Here is a 21,407-nt window from a genome sequence, read left to right as displayed (position 1 = left end):
TATATATATATATATATATATATATATATATATATATAGAGAGAGAGAGAGAGAGAGAGAGAGAGAGAGAGAGAGAGAGATAGATATACATATAGTGTGTGTAACAAAATTAATTTTAAATTTGGAATTTGGAACAATAAACCCAAATCAATAGCAATGTAAAACATTTCAAGCGAATTATTGCTCTTTAAAAGTAGGTTCAATAATCTATCCTTTTATCTTATCATATCTATATTCCCTTTTCTTTTTAGAAATAGATTGCATTTATAATCAACCACCTTTAAATAAAAATAAACATTTATAAACAATATTTGGAAATTTGGGCATAGCTTCTAATATTACTTCCTGTTTGTTGTGCGTTCTGGCAATATTATGGGGATCCTGAGAAAATTAAGAAATATAGTTAAAATATGGCTGTAGTAGTGTTTAAGGCTTTGTCAACCTTTCAGGGGGTCTTGGTTGATCAACCCGTATTAGCCTAGAAGCAATCCACAAGTTCTAATCTTCTGTGGAAAGAAAAGCAGAACCTCTTTTCCAAAGCAACATATTCCTAGACACAAATTTTAAAGTCAAGATACCTTTAAAATATACATATTGGTTTAACTGAGTATCCTTTATACTCAAATGTCTCTCTCCTGTTAAAAATCCCAAAGACAACACAGTCTAGACTGGCTGTGTAATTTCCATCTTTGTGTGGCTTAATTTTTTATATTACTTTATTCTCCTTTTTAGGCACTTTATTTTATATATATATATATATATATATATATATATATATATATATATATATATATATATGTGTGTGTGTGTGTGTGTGTGTGTGTGTGTGTGTGTATGTGTATGTATGTGTGTGTGTGTGTGTGTGTGTGTGTGTGTGTGTAGGGCCCTGCCCCACACCCGTTTTTGTTAGCTGTTGCCTTGCTTGCTGACCTTGATCAGATGTCCTCCCTATGCTGATTCCCTGCTGGTTTCCACCCTCCTGAATGCTTAAGGAAATTCCTTATTTGTGTATCCTGCATATTGGGTGTTAACAGCTTAGATGCAAGAATGTAGAACATCTGTAGCAAACTTCTGCCCTCTGGAGTTCTCCCATTTTGCTGTAAGCCTGTATTTAAGGTTTCCTCCCTCTTTTAAAAAAATGGCATTCGGCATTCAGCTTTCTGCTGAGGCAAATGAACCACTGTCTCTTGTCTCTGTTTTTGGATCCACAGCCCCTTGCTCAGACATGGTGAATGCAGGCGTTACCACTATATATATTTATAATGATTGTCTATACCTTCTGACCATTGTTTTAAACTGCATGTGGCTAGGACCAAAGCAGCAGACTTGGGTGCTCCCTCCAGTCCTCTTGACTTCTTAACATTGCAGAGCTATGTTTACCACCAACTCTAGGAAGCAGTGGGTCTATGCCTCCATCAAGCAGTGTGCAGCCCAGAAACCCCTTTTCTTTGTCTGTACTCACAAAAGATAAATCCACCACGCAGTGCACTTCATGGTTTGGAGACATCTCTGTGTACTGTGGTGGGAATCTGCCATGCTGTAGGTCAAGTCCACATGCCCTGAACACACCGTACTGTAGCTCAAGCCTCCATGCTGAGGTATCTTTGTATTTGGCTTGCCTGAGAGACATAACTAGGAAGCTGCTCTTTGTTCCATTTTAGAACCCTTTTTTAAAGCTTTTTCAGGTTTTGGGTGAAAATTCTTGCTAAAATTTTGGGGACCAAATGTAGCCAGAATTTTCTAAGGTGTGGGGATGAATCTATCCTACATATGGTCCCATAGTCACATATAAAATAATCATTCAGAGGCTTATATTAATTACAAACTGTATGGCTTATGGCTTTAGTTCATATTAGCTAGCTCCTTCAACTTAACTCAATCCATTCCTATTCATCTATATGGTGCCACATGGCTTTGGGGCACTACCTGTTCTCTCATGTGTTGATTCTCTTGGCAGTGGCTCACAGCACCTGCCCTCCCCCTGCTTTTCTTCTCTATCTCTCTTGGATTTCACACCTGGCTCCATTCTGCCCTGCCATAGGCCAATGCAGCTTTACTTATTAACCACTGGGAGAAACACTTATTCACAGCATACAGAAAGATAGCCCACAATGGAAGTTCATAAAGGAAATCCTGTGTCAAGAGTGTGGGTCAGTGGCCCTATCAAAGTGGGAGTGTGGATTGAACCTGTGTGTATGTCAGAATTGTAAAGAAGGAGAGACACCACTGAGGAATAGGGTTAGTCAACAAAGATACATGTGGTTCTGGACATTTAACACTGCTGAATTCTGCAAATATTTAATATGTTCTATAGTGACAGGACTTATGGAGTAGGAGAAAACAGTGGTTTAAGGTGATCTGCCAATCTCCTAAAAGGATTTAATCATTCAAATATAAAGAGTATGAATGAGCAGAACAAAGGAGGATGAATACAATTAATAATCAATTTTTTTTTTACTGAACCATGATTAAGTATGTATTTTGTTGACCTTAGTGCTCATTTGCAAAGTGGTCACTGTGGTTGGTGATAAATGTATTACTGAATGTGACTGTAGTGATTAGAATAACAAATTCACATATCCCAAATCTTCCCATTTTACCCTTGTTATATGCAGTACTTGCTAATTAAATGTTTTAAATTATACAAAAGAAAAGTGGAACGAAACAAAGTACACTTGGAAACATAATATTTGTTAATAATCTGCTATTTAACTAGCATTGTAAGAATCATAAAATATATTAATATTGGTGTTATTAGTTTTTGTGATGGTTTTGTACTTGGAATAAAAAACTAGCATTAATGTCTATGATTAATGGAATTGTTCCCACAATGACTGTCCATATGTTAATGGAAAGATGTCTTTAGATAAATGTAAATAAAACAAAATAAATTGAGAAAAATTTTTAATCTCTTCAACAAATGTGCATAGTGTGGGGTCTCTTGGGTTATTTTCTCTATAAATGTAGGTAAGGAGAGTTAAGGAAATGCTGTCCATCTGATGCCAGGTGTTAGAGGTGTGCCCTGCAGTCAGTTTTCAAAATATTGAAATCATAGGGAAATTAAAGAACCATGGTGTAAGAATTTGAAAGTGATGAGTTTGGATATGTATAAGATGGATGTGGAAAACTTTTTGACATCCTAAAATTTATCTGTGAACTGAAAGTGATTCAAAGCAATATTCTAAAAAAGTCTACATCTGAACTCTTCCCAGTTTAGACAATTAACTTTCATTGTCCACACAATAGTTTTACATATACATTTTATATATTATAATTTTCTCTACTCTTATGTTAATAGCCAAAACTTTTATATTTTGCTGGTATTCATTAAGATTTTTGTGTGATCTGAAACTGAAGATAGATTATTTTTCTCACACTCAATATTTTAAAATATATTTGTGTTTATTGTCCAAAATACATGACGTGATTTTAACAGTTCTGTAACACATTACACCTATATCACTCATGTGGATCTAGGAAAGGCTATTTGAAACCATATAGGTTTTGAGGTAGTACTTCAAGGTTGAACATAATTCACTATGGGGCAAGTTGCTATCACTTTATAGTATCTGTTAGTTACTGTAAATATTCACCCATGACTTACAGTGACCTGAAAATAGAAGTTTACATTCATGTGTACAGATGATGTAAAAAAAAAAAAAGCTCTAGGCCCCAGAGTTGTAGGGTGAGCATTTATGTGTAAGCACAAAGGAAATATTGTAAACTTCATTTGAAGAAACCATCAAAGCAGCAGTCAGGGCACTGCACTGTAACTTTGCACGTTTTCTCCATTGCCATTCATCCTGGTTCAAGCCTTTGTCTTAACTCTGCTTTACAAAGGATTGCTGCAGACCATGGAAGCTTTTAAGCTGAAAGTGTTTGTAACTGATTTTGGATGCAAGCTCTTTCTCTACCTTGAAAAAATGGGTGACAGTACATGTATTTGAAGTAGCAGCTTCATAAGTATTTTCCAGGCAATTACCATCAGCGACAGGGACTCCAGGTGTTCAGAGATTACAGACAAAACATTCCAGCACAGTGGTTTATTCCTATGCTTCTGTTACATTCTGAACATCTTCACAAATTCTTATAATCTCCTCCACGTGACTTGAAAATTGGAAGGTAGAAACATAAGTATACAAGACTGCGGGTACTGCTCCTTTTTTCTTGAAAAAAAAAATGGCAAAATTCTGCATTCTGTGTTTCTGCCTCTCTTTGATGCTGTATGTGGGGGCCTGATGGTATGGACCAGCATATCAACTGTTCTTACCCTGTATAACCCCAAGCAGAGAATGCAACACATGCCTTCTACCAAAACTTCCCCCAAATCTTCCACTGAGTCCAGGGATATCAATAACATCCTTCTTGAAGGGAGTACATTTGTTTTCTTTTATATAATTGCTTGTCTCTTTCAACTGTGTTCTTGAATAATCCTAGCTAGCTCCTGGTAAACACATCCACAGTCATCTCTGGGTGTTTCCCAGCTGTGAATCCCTTTCTGCTCATGAGTAATGATTCTATAGCATCCAGTCACTCTGTTCCATGGATGAAAAATTTATAAGAACATGATATGATTAAAAACATAAACTGAAGCACAATACATGGTTCTTGATTAATCCCTCAGGCCTGAGAATGGTATGTACATTGTGGACAACCATCACACATGAACATCAGTGTGCATGTATAAACTTTTGTGTTGTAATTTGTGTATGTGCCTTAATGCATCTATGTTTAGTCAAGTGCATAAAAACACTCACTCAGGTTCTGTTTACCCTACTTCATGCAATGTGGTTGTCAAGTTTTTGGTAACACATTGTAATCTACAAAGCTAAATAAAAATACATGTGTAAAATTTAGATTTCTGAAAAAATAATTTACTATGATCATGATACACTAACAAGAGCCATTATGTTCATGTTTTCTTGATATGTGTGGTGACTAGCTTGTTAAATAAAACTTACTTCTCCTTTGTATGATTCTATTCTTGTGTCAGTATCTGTACATTGTGAGAGCCACATGTAGTTAATGCTATGAAATATTATTAGACATGGACAACTGGAAATAGTCATATTTTATGAAGCAATTGATGCATATAGAAAACTTATGATCCAATGGATGGTTTTGACACTTCTTCAAATTCCCTCTATCTTTATTATGTTACTGTCTTTTGGTAAATCAAATTATGTGATTAAAAACCTTATCCTGGCCGGGCGGTGGTGGTGCACGCCTTTAATCCCAGCACTCGGGAGGCAGAGCCAGGCGGATCTCTGTGAGTTCGAGGCCAGCCTGGTCTACCAAGTGAGTTCCAGGAGAGGCGCAAAGCTACACAGAGAAACCCTGTCTCGAAAAACCAAAAAAAAAAAAAAAAAAAAAAAACCTTATCCTGAAAAAAAAGTTGTCTACTGCACTCCCTGTCCAACTTGCTCTTAGGAGTCCCGACATAATTACATAATTATGCTTCATTTTTAGCACCTTGGGTTTAAACACTGAAATGTATCTTGAATTTTTTTTTAAGATTTATATCTTTTTTACGTATACAATGTTCTGCCTGCATGTATACCTGCACACCAGAAGAGGGCACCAGATCTCATTATAGGTGGTTGTGAGCCACCATGTGGTTGCTGGGAATTGAACTCAGGTCCTCTGGAAGAACATTCAGTGCTCTTAACTTCTCATCATACTCTTCAAAATGTTTTTTATCAGCAAGCCAGACATTCATTGTTCAGTGAATTTCCCAAATGATACAAAACTCTGAATTCATGTTACATTATATAAAATTTTCCATCTCAAATGTGCTGCCTTAAGTCCCCTCCTGTAACTAAACAATGAGTTGTGAAATGTGATATTTCCCAGCACAAACCAATGTAATTGGTTTTTAATTAATGTTGTAGAATACATCTGCATGAATTCTTTATACTTGATATTTAAAATTTGATGTACGTTTAATTTTCCTGTTTCTTAATATGTTGCTTATAGGATTTAACATTGACACTATCAATCAATTTATACATTGAAATACTGAGGCACAAATCCAGCTGTTTGTACACGAATTCAGGTTTTCCCTCAAGGTATATAGTGTGGGTGTTTGCAAACACCAGGGCCTCCACAATAAGATGTACTTGAGACAAGAGGAAAATCCAGGACAATACAACTCAATACCCATTTTTGGTTCAAATTCCTAGAGGTTGACAGTTGGTACTTTATTTTAGGCATGTTTAAGCCTAGCACAAGTTTGGGGGAAAGTTTCTATGTGGTAACTTATTCCAGTGTGTACAACAAAGCTTAAGAAATGTTAACAATGAAACATTTTACAAGTACAAAGAATCTCTTCTACAAATATTGGTTCTATTAACTGAGAAACAATTCCCAATCTAAGTTCTAACTAGAAGGATTGAAAGAAACAAAAAAGTCTGTGGGAGTCAGGTGTGTCCTGGCTCTACAGATATCAGAGGTCACCATTCTATTAATTACATCCAGTCCCAACATTCTTGGTGAAAAACAATTTATGTATCTCTTCAATTGAAGAGGCAACCCTGAAAGTTTAGTATTCTTGGTTCCCCAAGAACTTATCTGTGAGCATAAGGACCTCATGACATCTGAAGTATAATACCAAGAATTTTTGGTCCTTTGTCATAAAACAAAGACCTTGGTAGCTGTAGATGAAATTCTAAATGGTATTCGTAAATAAGAAACACAGAGCCAAATACAGAGTTAACGCCTAAGATATCAGGGCAAGAGCCATGACTTCCTTTAGCTCAACACTCACTGCCATTGCTTCCCTAGTGAAAGAGGCCGTCTTCCTGTGTCCTGTCTTTTTATTGCCTTTCTGTTCTGCCTTCTCATGGGCTCTAAACCCAAACAAATGATTTCTCATCACTGCCTGTCTAGTCACTGCCTGTCTATACAAACCTCCAGGTCTCTATGGTTGGTACTGGGATTAAAAGCGTGTGTCTCCATGCTTGACTGTGTCCTTGAACATATAGATATTGTGCCTGACATGTGATTGGATTAAGGGAGTGTACTACCACCACTAGTCTTCTGCTTAATATCTGTGACCTCTGATCTCCAGGCAACTTTATTAAAATACAAATGAAATCACATTTCATCACAGATAAAATATCACCATAGGTAGGGGATATTCTTGTTGAAATTGTATGTGCAGAAAGGTTGCATGGAAGGTGGCTCAGTGGATCAAGTACCTAATGTAAAAACACAGGGATTTGTGATTAGATCCCTAGTATTCATGAAAAGCCAAGAGTGATGGTGGGAGTAGACTCCTGAAGGGCAGAGGCAGGATGATTCCATGAAATCCTGGCTAGCCTGTGCACAACACAGACTGGTTATATACGCTGGGAGTATTGAAAGACTTTGCCTCCAATAATACTATATAGTTAGAAAACAAGGCAGCTGACATCACATATGTGCTCAAAATAAAAATAAACAAACATGTAAATTTGCACCTGCATGCACAAATGCACACAAACAGAACAACACAAAAATATTAGAAATAAAGACTGTGTGGTCAGAATTAGCTGGGTTATGATTTCTCCTACATCTTAAATTTACTGTATGAACTATTTTGTATCATGATCCTTAAATTCTGAAAACTTCTGGTAGAAAGCTTAAATTGTGAGGTACTGCTGGCTTGATCTGTTTCTAGCCCTTTATACATCAACATGCATCAATCTAAAGAATTATTCTCATGACTGTATGCTGGTTAGTGTTATAGGAAGAGCCTGTGATTAACTTACAAAAATCTTTCTCAGACATCAGAAATCTATATACACACATTGAATGTCAATCATCCCTCTGCTTCCTTTACTCTTAGAGGTGGTGAAAAAAAGTCACGGCAACAGTACATCATATTACCCCTTACCACTACAGGACCTGAACACCCCTTGCTCCATTTCTTGTTCTTATCCTCTCTTTCCTTGTTCCATTTAGCAGTGTTGGAAGATAAACATATAGGATTCTAGATCTTCTAAGCAACTTGCATGTGCAAAGTCACAGAAAATGGCAGTTTGTTAGCACATGGTGTCATGCATCCTCACAGAGCAAAACAAAACCAGAATTTTCAATGCAGGATGGTCTACAATAGGGGAGTGTAACATGAAATGCTAAATGATCTTATTAATAAAAAAAACCTGGAGCAGATATTGGGGTAAAACCTGAAAGCCACTAGTTCTTATACCTATGAAATCCTACATCAAATGAGAGTAAACTCCTCTTGCTACTCTGCCTTTGCATTATCACTTCCTCTATCCACAGAGCCTTGTCACTTGCTGTCTGTCTATACAGACATCTAGACCTCTATAGTTTATTAGTGGTAGCTCTTGCTTCTGATTTTCAGGCAAACTTTATTTGTTACAGCACAAATAAAGTATCACCACATTTCCCCCTTTTTATCTAAAATAAAAATGTTTACTCATAATGTAAGAAAAATATATACAATAAGTACAATAAATATATACAATATATACAGGCCTTAAATATATCAACAATGTCTAGTCAATTTTCACTTGACAAATTCAGAAAAAAAATACTCCATTATCTATCCTATTTTGGTGAGCCCAAAATGTACCTAATTCACTTTCTATCCTAACTTGAATTACTAACCAAAAACTATCTTTTGATGTGTTTCAAATATACACTTTACACCTCTTTAGTGAGTTTCTGTTCTGAATTTATTAACATGTAAAACTACAACTATAACTATCTAATCTTCAACTCCCTCAGAGACCCAAGAAGGAAATAATATTAACTAAGTAAGAAGGAAATGCAAACCAGCGACTTGCATGAAATGTGAGAAATGACAGAAACAGCTGGATGCCTAGACAGTCACCCAAGGTTCCTCTGAAACATTAGGGTATCCATCTTTGGCCTACAGGCCGAGCATATCTGAGAGAATCACCTGTGAAATGGGATTTTCTAAAGAGCCTTCCTACCTTGTCTTGGAAAGGACTGGCAGTGCTTTCTTTTGGGTCCTGCTTGTCCATTTTGGACAGCATACTGTCAGTAGTCAAGAAAAGGGCACTTTCTTTCCCAGTGACTAACATTTGTGACAATGCCCACCATCTTCTCTTAAGTACACTGGTGCTGCCAGGAGAAGACATGTTCCATTGTCATTAAAAAAAAAAAGAAAAAAATCTGTTATTAAAATATTATAAATGCCATATTCTTCAGATCTCTGAAGGGTTTGAAGATGACCTGTCTATCTAAAATATGCTTTTTCTTTACCTTGAAAGCATACCTAATATGACTACGAGTTAGATTGTAGTGACTATTAACTTGCATTTCTTATATCCTAATTAGTTGGTAATATAATAACTTTCAAAGACTAGCAATTTGCAATACATTATTAAGTCAATTGCATAAGTATAATACCTTGAACAAGGTTAGAAATATATGTACGATGTTTTCTAACAAAATCAATCTCAAATATGTATCAATATCCATAGTTTGTATACAATATAAAAAATTCTCTCCAATGTAAAATATTTAAAATTAGCAGTTGCCTTTTTTTTTTTCGAGACAGGGTTTCTCTGTGTAGCTTTGCGCCTTTCCTGGAACTTGCTTTGGAGACCAGGCTGGCCTCGAACTCACAGAGATCCGCCTGGCTCTGCCTCCCGAGTGCTAGGATTAAAGGCGTGCGCCACCACCGCCCGGCTAGCAGTTGCCTTTTAAAAGTAGATTCAGTAATCTCCCTTTTAATCTTCTCATATTCATATTTTCTCTTTTTTCTTTTCAGAGTAAATTCAATAATCTATCCATTATTCTATCATTTCTATATCTTATTTTCAGAGTAGATTCAATAATCTACCTCTTATCTATGTCCTCTTTTTTTCCCAAACAAGAACCCTGAATCTAGTTTTCTTTGTTTAGCTGTTTTCCTGACCATTATCAATTAACAACTTGTAACTAACCATCCTAAACAATGACAATTATCCATAACGCATTGAATGACCAAAAACTATCCACTTCATTTGTTGGGAATGTGGGCATTCTATTCTTAAAATTACTTCCTGCTCTCTGGAAAATCAAAGGCATTTTTAGGGGATCCTGAAAAGAAAAATTTTGAGTTAATTGTCAAGTCCTGAAAGAGGTAGCTGTATCATTTGTTGTCAAGTCTCTACATAATGTGAAAGTGCAGAGCTGGTCTCAAGTCCTTGCTTAAGTAGTCTTTGACGCTGGATCATCTCAGCTAGCCATCTCAAAATTGTCCTGAGTAGTTGGTAGTCAAAAGCTGATATTTGGGTGTTTGTTAGCCTAGTGGTATTATAATTGTCCTGATGGAATCATAGCTGTAGGGTCCCATCATTTGGAGACTTCAAATTTGCTGTTAGGTGTGGTCATAGCTCCCTGCAGAAAACTGATACTCAAACTTGAAATCATGTACAGGATGATAGATGCAGTCTTTTATCTAGAATTAATTATTATTCTATGCAACCGTTATCATGACAAAAGTTTTATATACATATAAATCTCATTAATTTTCATGTAAAATCCATACCTTAAAACAAGTTTTAAAGAGTCAAAATAAAAGCAAAGAATTATGAGATTTGTTGCAAAGAGAATTGTCCTTTAAGTTTGGGTTTTCTTCTGTGCTGTATCAGGTGGTTCTTCTGATATGATACAGAGATTTTGGATTTTCCTTTAACAAGCATGCTTGGGTTTATAGAAGGAGAGACCCACACTCCAACTACAAAGGCAGCTTTATTTTTTAATTGAACTGAGACTATATGAAGACCATTTGCATTATGTGTCTGTAGAAAGCAACAGAAACATATATTTAAAAAAGACTAATAAAATTTTATATGTGATATACCAATAGGCCAATTTACTCTATTCCTTGGAACATTTTTTTTCCAGATGATTTATCCTTTTTCTTCATATGTCTCATTTGTCCCCTGTTTTTCAGATTCTTAGCATTCAATCTCCTGAAAGACAAAACCAAGAACCCTAACTTCAGGGAAGTTCCCTTTTAGCAAGGTATATCTGATTAAAAAGATCTGATGAAAAGCATCTATTAGAGGTATAAGCTAATTTAAATTGAATGATCATGCTGCTTGATGAACTATCACTTCTTCTAATTAAGAGGTCTCTCTTGTTCAAATCAAACCTTTATCAATTTTGAGGATATCATAGCTTTTCTACTCCTTTAGAAACAAAAGCAAAACCTGGGCCCAAATGTAATACATATGCTGGTTTCCATTTTGAGGTGAGTGCATCTTTGAAGTATAAAAGCTGATTTAATTCTGTAGTTTTTTTCTATTATACAATGTCTCTCTGCAGCCATCATTCCTTTCTCATGATCCTTCAGAAAATTTAAAGTTAATAAAGCATTATGTAATCTATTTCTGGGAGTTTGTGTTACCCCTTTCTGTTTATTTAGCATATATCCTTTAGAGTTCAATTTGATCTTTCTATGATTGTTTGGCCCAAAGAACTGTGTGGTATATGCTTTATATTGGAAAAAGCAAAAACCTGTTTCATTTTACCAGAGACATATGCTCCAGCATTGTCAGTTTTAATTTTTACCGGTATACCTATGATGGCCATAACTTCTAGCAAATGTGTGATTACAGACTCAGCCCTTTTGTAACTCAGAGCAGTTGCCCATTGAAATCTTGAATAGGTATCAATGGCATGGTATACATATTTCAATTTTCAAAATTCTGCAAAGAGAAACACATCCCTCTGCCAGCTTTTATTCCTCTGGGTTACAAGATGCTGGTAGTGGAGTCTGACTGTAAAAAGAACAAGTAGGACATTTCCTTGGCTTGATTCCAGGTTATGGAAAAATCCTTTTATAAAACCCTTATTATTGACATGATTTTTTTTCTGAGACCTTTAGCACATTTTCTATCAATAGTTTATCGATCTAATCATTACCTTGTGCTAGAGGGCCTAGCAGATCTATATGGGATTGGATGTGAATTGTATATGAGGGTTGATTCCTGTTTCTAATTATTTCTTGTAACTGAATAAATAATAAAGTTAATTCTGAATCATCAGGAATAAATTCTACAGTTTCAATATGTAAGACCACTCTTTCAGCATATTGAGAGTCAGTATCTGTGTTGAGATATTTGGAAAAATCCATTAATACCATCAAAATGGCATATAATTCTGATTTTTTGACAGAATTTTAAAGACTTTGAACCACTTTACTTAAATTTTATGATTTGTAACCTGCCTTTCCTTGTTTGTTTGCATCTGTATAAAATGTACTGGCTCCAGATATTAGTGTTTCCTGTACAATTCAAGGCAGGATCCAGTTAGCTATCTTTATAAGTTTAATTCTATCACTTTTGGCAGATTTTTGTTAATCTCTACCAAAAAATTACTGCAAGCTCTTTGGCAAGGTTCACTTTCTTCCCATAATTTATCAATTTCATTATTAGTTAAAGGTACTATAATTTCTGTGGGGTCTACTACTGCTAATTGACCAGTCTCAATTTTCCTTTTAAAATCAAGTCAGAGATCTTTTCCACATAAGTTTTTAATTTTTTCACTCTGTTTATTTGGTAAAGATATCTATTCCAATATATCTTCCTTCTGCATTAAAATACCTTTAGGAGAATGTTTAGAGGGTAAAATCACCAAAATGGAATCAAGCTTTGGATCCACACAATCCACATGTGCATCCTGCATTTTCTTTTCCTCCAAAGCTAATTCTCTCTTGGGTTCATCTGATAATTCTCTTGGACTATTTATGTCCTTGTCATCCTCTGAGGTTTTGAATGAATTATTTAATTCATAATTTTTTACCCCACTAGCACTCCGTACACTGGAAAATTCTCCAAATAATCTTTCAAATTCATTGAGTCCATAATCAATCTCTCCTAATTTGCACTTTTGGGAATCTAATTTTTGTAGACCTATTGTGGCATGAATTTTAAAAGGTCTTATTAATAAAAACAAACACAGGGCCAGGTATTGGGGTGAATATGGAAGATCAGAGAAGCAGAACAAGCCACAGCCACCACACCTCATCAATTCCTCAGCTGATCCTGTTTCCTCAGACTGGAAGCTTCTGTGTCCTCATCTGAATGGATCTCAGCTGAACTCCTGCTCAAAAGCCTCAAAACTTAACCAGCACTAGTTCCTGGTTTTCATGCCTTATATACTTTTCTGCTTTCTGCCATCACTTCCTGGGATTAAAGGCGTGACTTACCATGTCTGGCTGTTTCCAGTGTGGCTTTGAACTCAGAGATCTGGATGGATCTCTGCCTCCAGAAGGCTAGGATTAAAGGTATGAGTGTCACCATTTTCTGGCCTCTCTTTCTTTCTAGTGGCTATTCCCTTCTATGACCCCAGATAAATTTATTAGGGTGCACGATATATTGGTGAACACAATATCACCACATTTCCCCTTTTTTGTCTAAAATTTAAAAAGCTTATAACTAATACAAGAAAAACCATATCCAATAAGTACAATAACTATATACAATATATACAAGCAATAAATACTTAAACAATGTCTAGTCAATTTGCATTTGACAAACTCAGAAAAAAATAATTCCATTATCTATCCTATTTTGGTAAGTCCACAATGTACCTGATTCACTTTCTATCCTAACTTATATTACTAAAAGACTATCTTATGTCTTTCAAATTTATACACTTATACCTCTTTAGTGAATTTCTTTTCTAAAAATATCTAGTCCATTAACATTTGACAGATTCAGACAAAAAGCTCCATTACATATATGAACAATTTCCAGTCCAGTAACATTTGATAAATTCAGACAAAAATGTTTCATTACTTATCCTATTTAAAACAAGTAGTTCCTTGTAGCTAGAGTTTTCCTGCTTGGTCCACAGTCAGGACAAATCTCTCTCACCTGCCAGTCCCATAGCCACTCAGACCCGACCAAGTAAACACAGAGACTTATATTGGTTACAAACTGTATGGCCATGGCAGGCTTCTTGCTAACTGTTCTTACAGCTTAAATTAATCCATTTCTATAAATCTATACCTTGCCACATGGCTCGTGGCTTACCAGCATCTTCACATGCTGTTTGTCATCATGGCGGCTGGCAGTGTCTCTCTCAGCCTTCCACTTCCCAGCTTTATTCTCCTCCTTGTCCTGCCTATACTTCCTGCCTGGCTACTGGCCAATCAGTGTTTTATTTATTAACCAATCAGAGCAACACACTTAACATACAAAACATCCCACAGCACTTCCCCTTTTCTTTTTTTCAAATAGGAAGGTTTTAACTTTCACATAGTAAAATTACATATGACAAAACAATTATCAAGCAAGAATTACAGTTACAATATTAAAGAAGATATTCTATCTATCCTATATTTGTGAGTCTAAGGATTTATATCTAATTTATCTTTTATCATAACTGAGGAAATTATAACTATCTAGTCTTCCACTACATCAAAGACCTCAGAAGGATATAATATTACCTGAGAAATGGGAGAAGGATGCAAGCTGGTACATGGACTGCTCTCACCCAATGTGAGATTGAACTGTTGACCTTGTGTACATTCTAATTCACAAATGAGTCTGTCAGATATGCTAAGCCTGTAGGTTGAAGATGATGCCCCAGCACTGTGGAGAAACCTCAGGTGACTGTCCAGGCAGCTGGCTGTTTCTGTCAATTCACAAATTTTTTGGAAGTTGCTTGTATGCACTTCTTGCTTTTATTTTTGTTAGCTAATATTATTTCCTTCTTGGGTCTCTGAGGGAGTTGAAGATTAGTTAGTTATAGTTGAAGGTTAGTTAGTTATAGTTGAAGATTAATTATGATAGAAAGTGAATTAGATACATTTTGGACTTACCAGAATAGGATAGATAATGAAATTATTTTCTCTGAATTTGTCAAGTACAAATTTACTAGACATTGTTTAGGTATTTATTACTTGTATATATTGTATATAGTTATTGTACTTTTGTATATAGTTTTTCTTTTGTTAGTTATAATCTTTTTCTTTTTTTCTTTTTATTAAAATAGAAAAGGGGAAATATAGTGGTATTTTACTTGTACTGAAATGTGATTTTAATTGTATGTTAATAAATAAAGTTGCCTGGGGGTCAGAGCTATTAGAGCCATAGCAAGAGTGTGGAGGTGGTGGCGTACGCCTTTAATCCCAGCACTTGGTAGACAGAGCTAGGTAGATCTCTGTGTGTTCAAAGATACAGCCAGCATTGGAGACACACACCTTTAATCTCACTACCAACCATAGAAGACCTGGAAGTCTCTACAGACAGGCAGTGACGAGGGCAGCCATGTGTTTGGGTTTACAACCAATGAGAAGGCAGAACAGAAAGACTGTACAGACAAACACACAGGAAGTAGCTCCTTTTCGGAGAGCTCTCTTGGCTGAAGAGGATCGCTGAATCAGGAAGGGTGAGGCTCTTAGCTCTGACCTCTTGACTTTCTTCTCTGAATCGGCTCTGTGTTTCTTATTTAATAAGATGATTGGTTACATCTACAGTTCCTTTTTAAAAGTAGATTCAATAATCTCACTTTTTATCTTAATATATCCATACACTACTTTTTTTCTTTTCAGAATCGAATCAATAATCTACCTTTTGTCATTTTTATATCTTCTGCTTTTTCTTTTTAGAGTAGATTCAGTGATCTACCCATTTATCCTATTATTTCTTTATCTTTTCTCTCAGAGTAGATTCAAAGATTTTCCTCACATCTATATTTCCCTTTTTTTCTTTTCTTTAAACAAAACCTCTGAATCCAATCTCCTTGTTAAGCTTTTTTTCCTGACTATTAACAACTTGTAATCAACCATGATAATTCTGACAATATCCATAACTCATCAAACGACCCCAAAAAACCTCCCATCCCACCTCTTGGGAATGTGGGTGTCATTTTCTTAAAATTACTTCCTGCTTTCTGAGGGCAAAGACATCTTTAGGGAACCCTGAAAAGAAAATTTTTGGGTTAATTGTCAAATCCTGGGAGAGTTAGCTGTATCATTTGTGCAGTATCTGCATAATGGGAAAGTGCAGGGCTTGTCTCAAAGCTTGTCATTGCTTGAGTAGTCTGTGAATCTGGATCATCTCAGCTAGCTATCTCAAAATTGTCCTGGGTAGTTTGTAGTTCAAAGCCAATTTTTCTTTGGTATTAATCAGCTTAATGGCTTTATCTTAGTCCATGTGGAATCATCATAGTGGGCTCCTATCATTCTTTTTAAGATTTCAAATTTGCTGTTAGTTATGGTCATGGTTCCCTGCAGATTTTTTTGTGCCTTTCCTGTGGTTTGGAGCAATCACAGTCTGATAAATGTCTGTCTTTCAGAACCATGAACCTTCTCCCCTAGAAGAGCACAATTTCTCTCCACCATTTGTCTTGTCAAACTTTTACAAACTGACCTTTGCTGATGCTTTCTTGTAACAGAATGGTTCTAGCAATTCTGTGAACAAGTAGCAGTAAAACCCTTCATCCCAGGTAGCAGCATCACCATAATCACCAACATGATGAGAATCAGCCAGCAACTCAGAGCAGCAGCCACTGCCTCCACGGTCCCACCACCATTTGTGGCTCAGCCCAAGTTGAATCTTCTCCTTAGCAAGCCTCCTAGGCTGGCCTCAAACTGGAGATCCTCTTGACTCTGCCTCCTTCAGTAAATCCAGTGTGCCACCACAAGCAGCAATGTGTAGCTCAGGCCTGATCTGGGGCCCACAAGCCACAGGCAGGCAGCTTTTTCATGAATTCATACCACGAACATTGGGTGCCAGATGTAGCATGAATCTTAAAAGGTCCTATTAATAAAAACAAACACCGGGCCAGGTATTGAGGTGAATACTGGAAGATCAGAGAAGCAGAAAAAGCCATAGCCACCTCACCTCATCAATTCCTCAGCTGATTCTATTTACTCAGACTGGAAGCTTCCTGTGTCCTTTTCTGAATGGATCTCAGCTGAATGCCTGCTCAAAAGCCTCAAAGCTTAACCTGCACAAATTTCTAGTTTTCACACTACAACCTGTTTTCACCACAACCTATTTTATGTCCTAAATAATTAATAGAGTGTCCTCTTTACATCTTTTCAGAAGCAATTTATAATACCAAGCAAGGCAAATTTTCTGTACTGCATCACACATTCATTCTAAAGTGTCTACATTTGAAGCAGCTAGTAAAATGTTGTCCATGTCACGCCGGGCGGTGGTGGCACACGCCTTTAATCCCAGCACTCAGGAGGCAGAGCCAGACGGATCTCTGTGAGTTCAAGGCCAGCTTGGGCTACCAAGTGAGTTCCAGGACAGGCGCAAAGCTACACAGAGAAACCCTGTCTCGAAAAACCAAAAAAAAAAAACAAAAAAATGTTGTCCATGTAATGATAAATTATAGATTTGGGAAGTTATTTCCATGTTACTTCCAATGGCTATAGTGTAAAATATTGGCACAGGGTTTGGCTATTTAACATTTCCTGTGGGAGAACCATCCATTAATATCTCTTGGCTTGGCTGGGCGGTGGTGGCGCACGCCTTTAATCCCAGCACTCGGGAGGCAGAGCCAGGCGGATCTCTGTGAGTTCAAGGCCAGCCTGGGCTACCAAGTGAGTTCCAGGAAAGGCGCAAAGCTACACAGAGAAACCCTGTCTCGAAAAACCAAAAAAAAAAAGAAAAAAAAATCTCTTGGCTGGCTGGGAATTATTATAAGTAGAAACTGTGAAGACAAATTTTTCTCCATCTTGTTCTTGTAAGGGTATTGAGAAGACACAGTCTTTTAAATCAATAACTATAAGAGGCCATCCTTTGGGTAACAGAGTAGGCAAAGGAATTCCAGATTGTAGAGAACCCATTGGCTGAATTACCTTGTTAATTGCTCTTAGGTCTGTTACCATTCTTCCCTTATCAGATTTCTTTTTAATAACAAACACAGAAGAATTCCAAGGGCTGGTAGATTCTTCATTTTGCTGAGCATTTAACTACTCTTGTACCATCTGTTCTAAGACCTCTAGTTTCTCTATTGTTAAAGGTCATTGCTGAACCCATACAGGCTTGTCTGTTAACCATTTTAAAGGTAAGCTGTTGGTGTCTTTGAAAGATCAGAATCTGTTTTGCCCTGTTCTTGTACAATCTGTCTCTTAAAGAGTCTTATTAATAAAATCAAACCTGAGCCAAGTATTGGGGTGAACACTGGATAATCAGAGAGACAGAACAAGCCACAGCTAACCTCACCTGGCCAACTTCTCAGCTGATCTTGTTTCCTCAGACTGGAAGCCTCTGTGTCCTCATATCCGAATGGCTCTCAGGGGAACTGTTCTGCTCAAAGTCTAAAAGCTTAACCAGCCAAATGCTTCTAGTTTCTGATCCTCACGCCTTATATACCTTTCTGCTTTCTACCACCACTCCCTGGGATTAAAGGCTCACTTTCTGGGATTAAAGGTATGTGTCACCATGCCTGGCCATTTCCAACGTGGCCTTGAACTCACAGAGATCCAGAGGGAATTCTACCTCAGGAGTGCTAGGATTAAAGGTGTGAGTAACACCATTTTCTAGCCTTTGTATCTAGTGGCTGTTCTGTCTCTGACCCCAGATAAGTTTATTAGGGTACACAATATTTTGGGGAACACAATACCACCACAAATCTGGATGGGTGGTGACTGTTCTTTGTAATACTTTCTATATTTTTCTCAGAAACATGTTAGCTTATGGTTTATTTATGATTTTTAATCTGTGGGTACACTATTGTTGTAAGAAATCATGTCCCCATAGATTCAAAGCTATATCAGCTAAAAATAGCTTTAATTTTTCTCATTTTCCTTCTGGCCTTATATATTTGGGCTATCTCACACTCTTTTTTTGTTTCACCTGAGATAATGTTCCAATCCCTAAGAGCTGAACATTTACCTCCTGAAGAGGCCAATTTGGATGCCAAGATTCTAGTGCAATTATTATTATGTCTGCACCTCTGTCTACGAGACCCTCAATGAGAATGTCATTTATTCATATTTTTAATTTTGGTCTTTTTTCATTTATAGAAGTTTGCCAAAAAATTCACTTTATGGTTTCTCTGGAAATTTTGGTCTCTGTTCTATATCTCTTTTATATCCCCAAGCAGTATTTTTTATACAATAGGCATTAGGTTATTTAATTGGTCTTGGATGAGGTTTCTTCTACGATGGAGGAAGGGACTGAGCTGAATTGTCATGATGGCCTACATGAGGGCCCTCAAGCCATTTCACAATGGCAAAGGCAAGTGTTTACCTTGACTGTCTCTTGTTTTTCTACATTCATTATTTCATTGTTTTTTCTTTACCACATCTTTTGCATGTTCCAGAAGAGAGGGGCATTCTGTTGTTATTGTTCCTTGAAAAAACTTTTTTCTAGAAATGTCCTGTTTACAGTCCTTTTTTGGTGGCATTGTTTATCACAATTGAGATACCTGACATTACCATTTTTTTTTTCAAAACTCTGGAAATCACCTCCTCTATCCAAGTATCATCACAGTCATAGAATTCAATATCAATTGCATCTTGGATGCATTCCTCCAAGGGTGCTGATCTTGCCTTTAATGGCCTAATTAACCTTTTGCATTGTGCATTAGCATTTCCAAAAGCCAGAGATTTAATTATTATCTGTCTGGCTTCTGAATTTGGTATCATTCTATTCCCTGCTGAGGACAGCCTTTGTAAGAAATAAGTCAAGGTTTCTTTTGGCCCTTGTATGACTTTGTAAATGACTCAATTTTCTTTCCAACTTCTTTAATTCTGTCCCAAGCATTCAAGACTGACATTTGGCATAAAATTAGGGTGTGGTCATCATATAAATATTGTCTTTGTATATCAACAGAATCACCTTCTCCAACAAGTTGATTTTGGAAAATTTCCATACCTCAGCCCTACATCATTGTTAAATGGTCTTAGTCTCACCTTTCTCCTATCTCCTCCATTATAAATGGTCACCAGCCTCTAAAAGAGCTATAACCAAATATTTCCATTTTCGAGGAATAATTCTATTACAAGTGACCACAAGTTTAACATTTGCTTCACATACAGAGAGTGCATACCATATGACACTATAGCTTTTTTGAATCTCCTCAAATCTAACATTTTCATAGGAGTCCAACCAGCTTGTAACAGCCTTGAGTATTTTGCACGTCCTGTATGGTTACAGGATAGATCAAGTTTGGCTGTTTAAAAGTCTTAGGCTGTTTCTCTGTAACCATATAATGCAATGCTGAAATAGGTTCATCTTTAAATTCCTCTCTCTGGGTCTGAATTTCTCTATGATCTGTTTTAAAAAGTTTTTCTAAAACTTTTATCTTGGCATTCAATTTAGCCAACGTTTTAAATGATAAAACTAAAATGATCAAAATAATATTCATAATTGATGCTATGTAAATGCCATCAACATTCACTGTCCTCTCATTTAATTGTTCCATTTTCAGATCACTTAATGTGCTATCAAACAGAGACCAAAATTCCTCCATTGTAAAAATGTTTCACCTTTTTCAATGTGTGAAAAAAATCTCTTTTAACTAATTCCTCATTTTAAGAAATCTTAATTGACTCACCAAATTTGCTGACAATGATGATTTTGATGTGAGGCTGACTGCTTCTGAGTAGAGCAGTAGAAGCCCAAGTGAGTTTCAAGGAAGCTACCTAGTGTGGTAGCAGTCAGAGGTGGGGATCCAGAGAGAGCCCACAACCCAGGAGGAGAGAAGAAATCCAAGAGACTCTGGCCCACATGGTGTGAAGACTCTGGCTACATGCAACTTGGGCCAGAACAAGGGAACTAAAAGGCTGAAAGTGGCTTTTTAGTGAATTCGTTCCACAAATGTTGGGTTGCCAGATGTAACATGAATTGCTAAACTGTCTTCTTAATAAAAAACCCAGATCCAGATATTGGGGTAAAAGCTGAAAGATCAGAGAGGCAGAATATCAAGCCAATACTACTTAGCCCTATGAAATCCTCAGGCTAAAGAAAGCACGCTCCTCTCTCCACCCTGCCTTATCACTTCCTCTTTCTGCCCAACTCTATTACTTCCTATCTGATTTCCAAGTCAACAAGATGAACATTTACAAACATCTAATTTTCATTAAGAATATGTTAAATATGAGGAACATGTGATTCATTGAGAGGTCAAATGAATAATTCAACACACAGAAAAATCCTGTCTGAAATGAAAAGTAACAGACTGAAGAGATAAAAAGTCTAAAAAATACAAAGAAAGAAAATAAAAAAAAAATCTGAAAGAAGAAATATTAAGAATAATCAAGAAGACAATGCAAAGCAAAATAAAACCAAAACCCAACAATCACCACTCATGATAATTTCAAGAAGCCTAAGAAACCCAAATAGGTTACACAAGGAGATAAAAGATTTACTAATGGGAACTATGAAACACTGAGCACAGAAATTAAAGACAACCTAAGTATTTCCAAAAACTGCCCTTTTTATGGTCCAGCAATATCATATAGTTCA

At 36.5% G+C, this 21,407-nt stretch overlaps 1 pseudogene; it reads left to right on the top strand.

The window, feature by feature from the left end:
* The first annotated feature begins 2,111 nt into the window (after positions 1-2,111).
* On the top strand, positions 2,112-4,561 carry LOC128124296 (vomeronasal type-1 receptor 4-like; annotated as a pseudogene).
* The last annotated feature ends 16,846 nt before the right edge of the window (positions 4,562-21,407 follow it).

This window comes from Peromyscus californicus, unplaced genomic scaffold (assembly GCF_007827085.1).
Source record: "Peromyscus californicus insignis strain IS unplaced genomic scaffold, ASM782708v3 Scaffold_4__1_contigs__length_199733344, whole genome shotgun sequence".
Classification (NCBI taxonomy): domain Eukaryota; kingdom Metazoa; phylum Chordata; class Mammalia; order Rodentia; family Cricetidae; genus Peromyscus; species Peromyscus californicus.
This window is presented reverse-complemented; position numbering and strand designations above follow the sequence as displayed.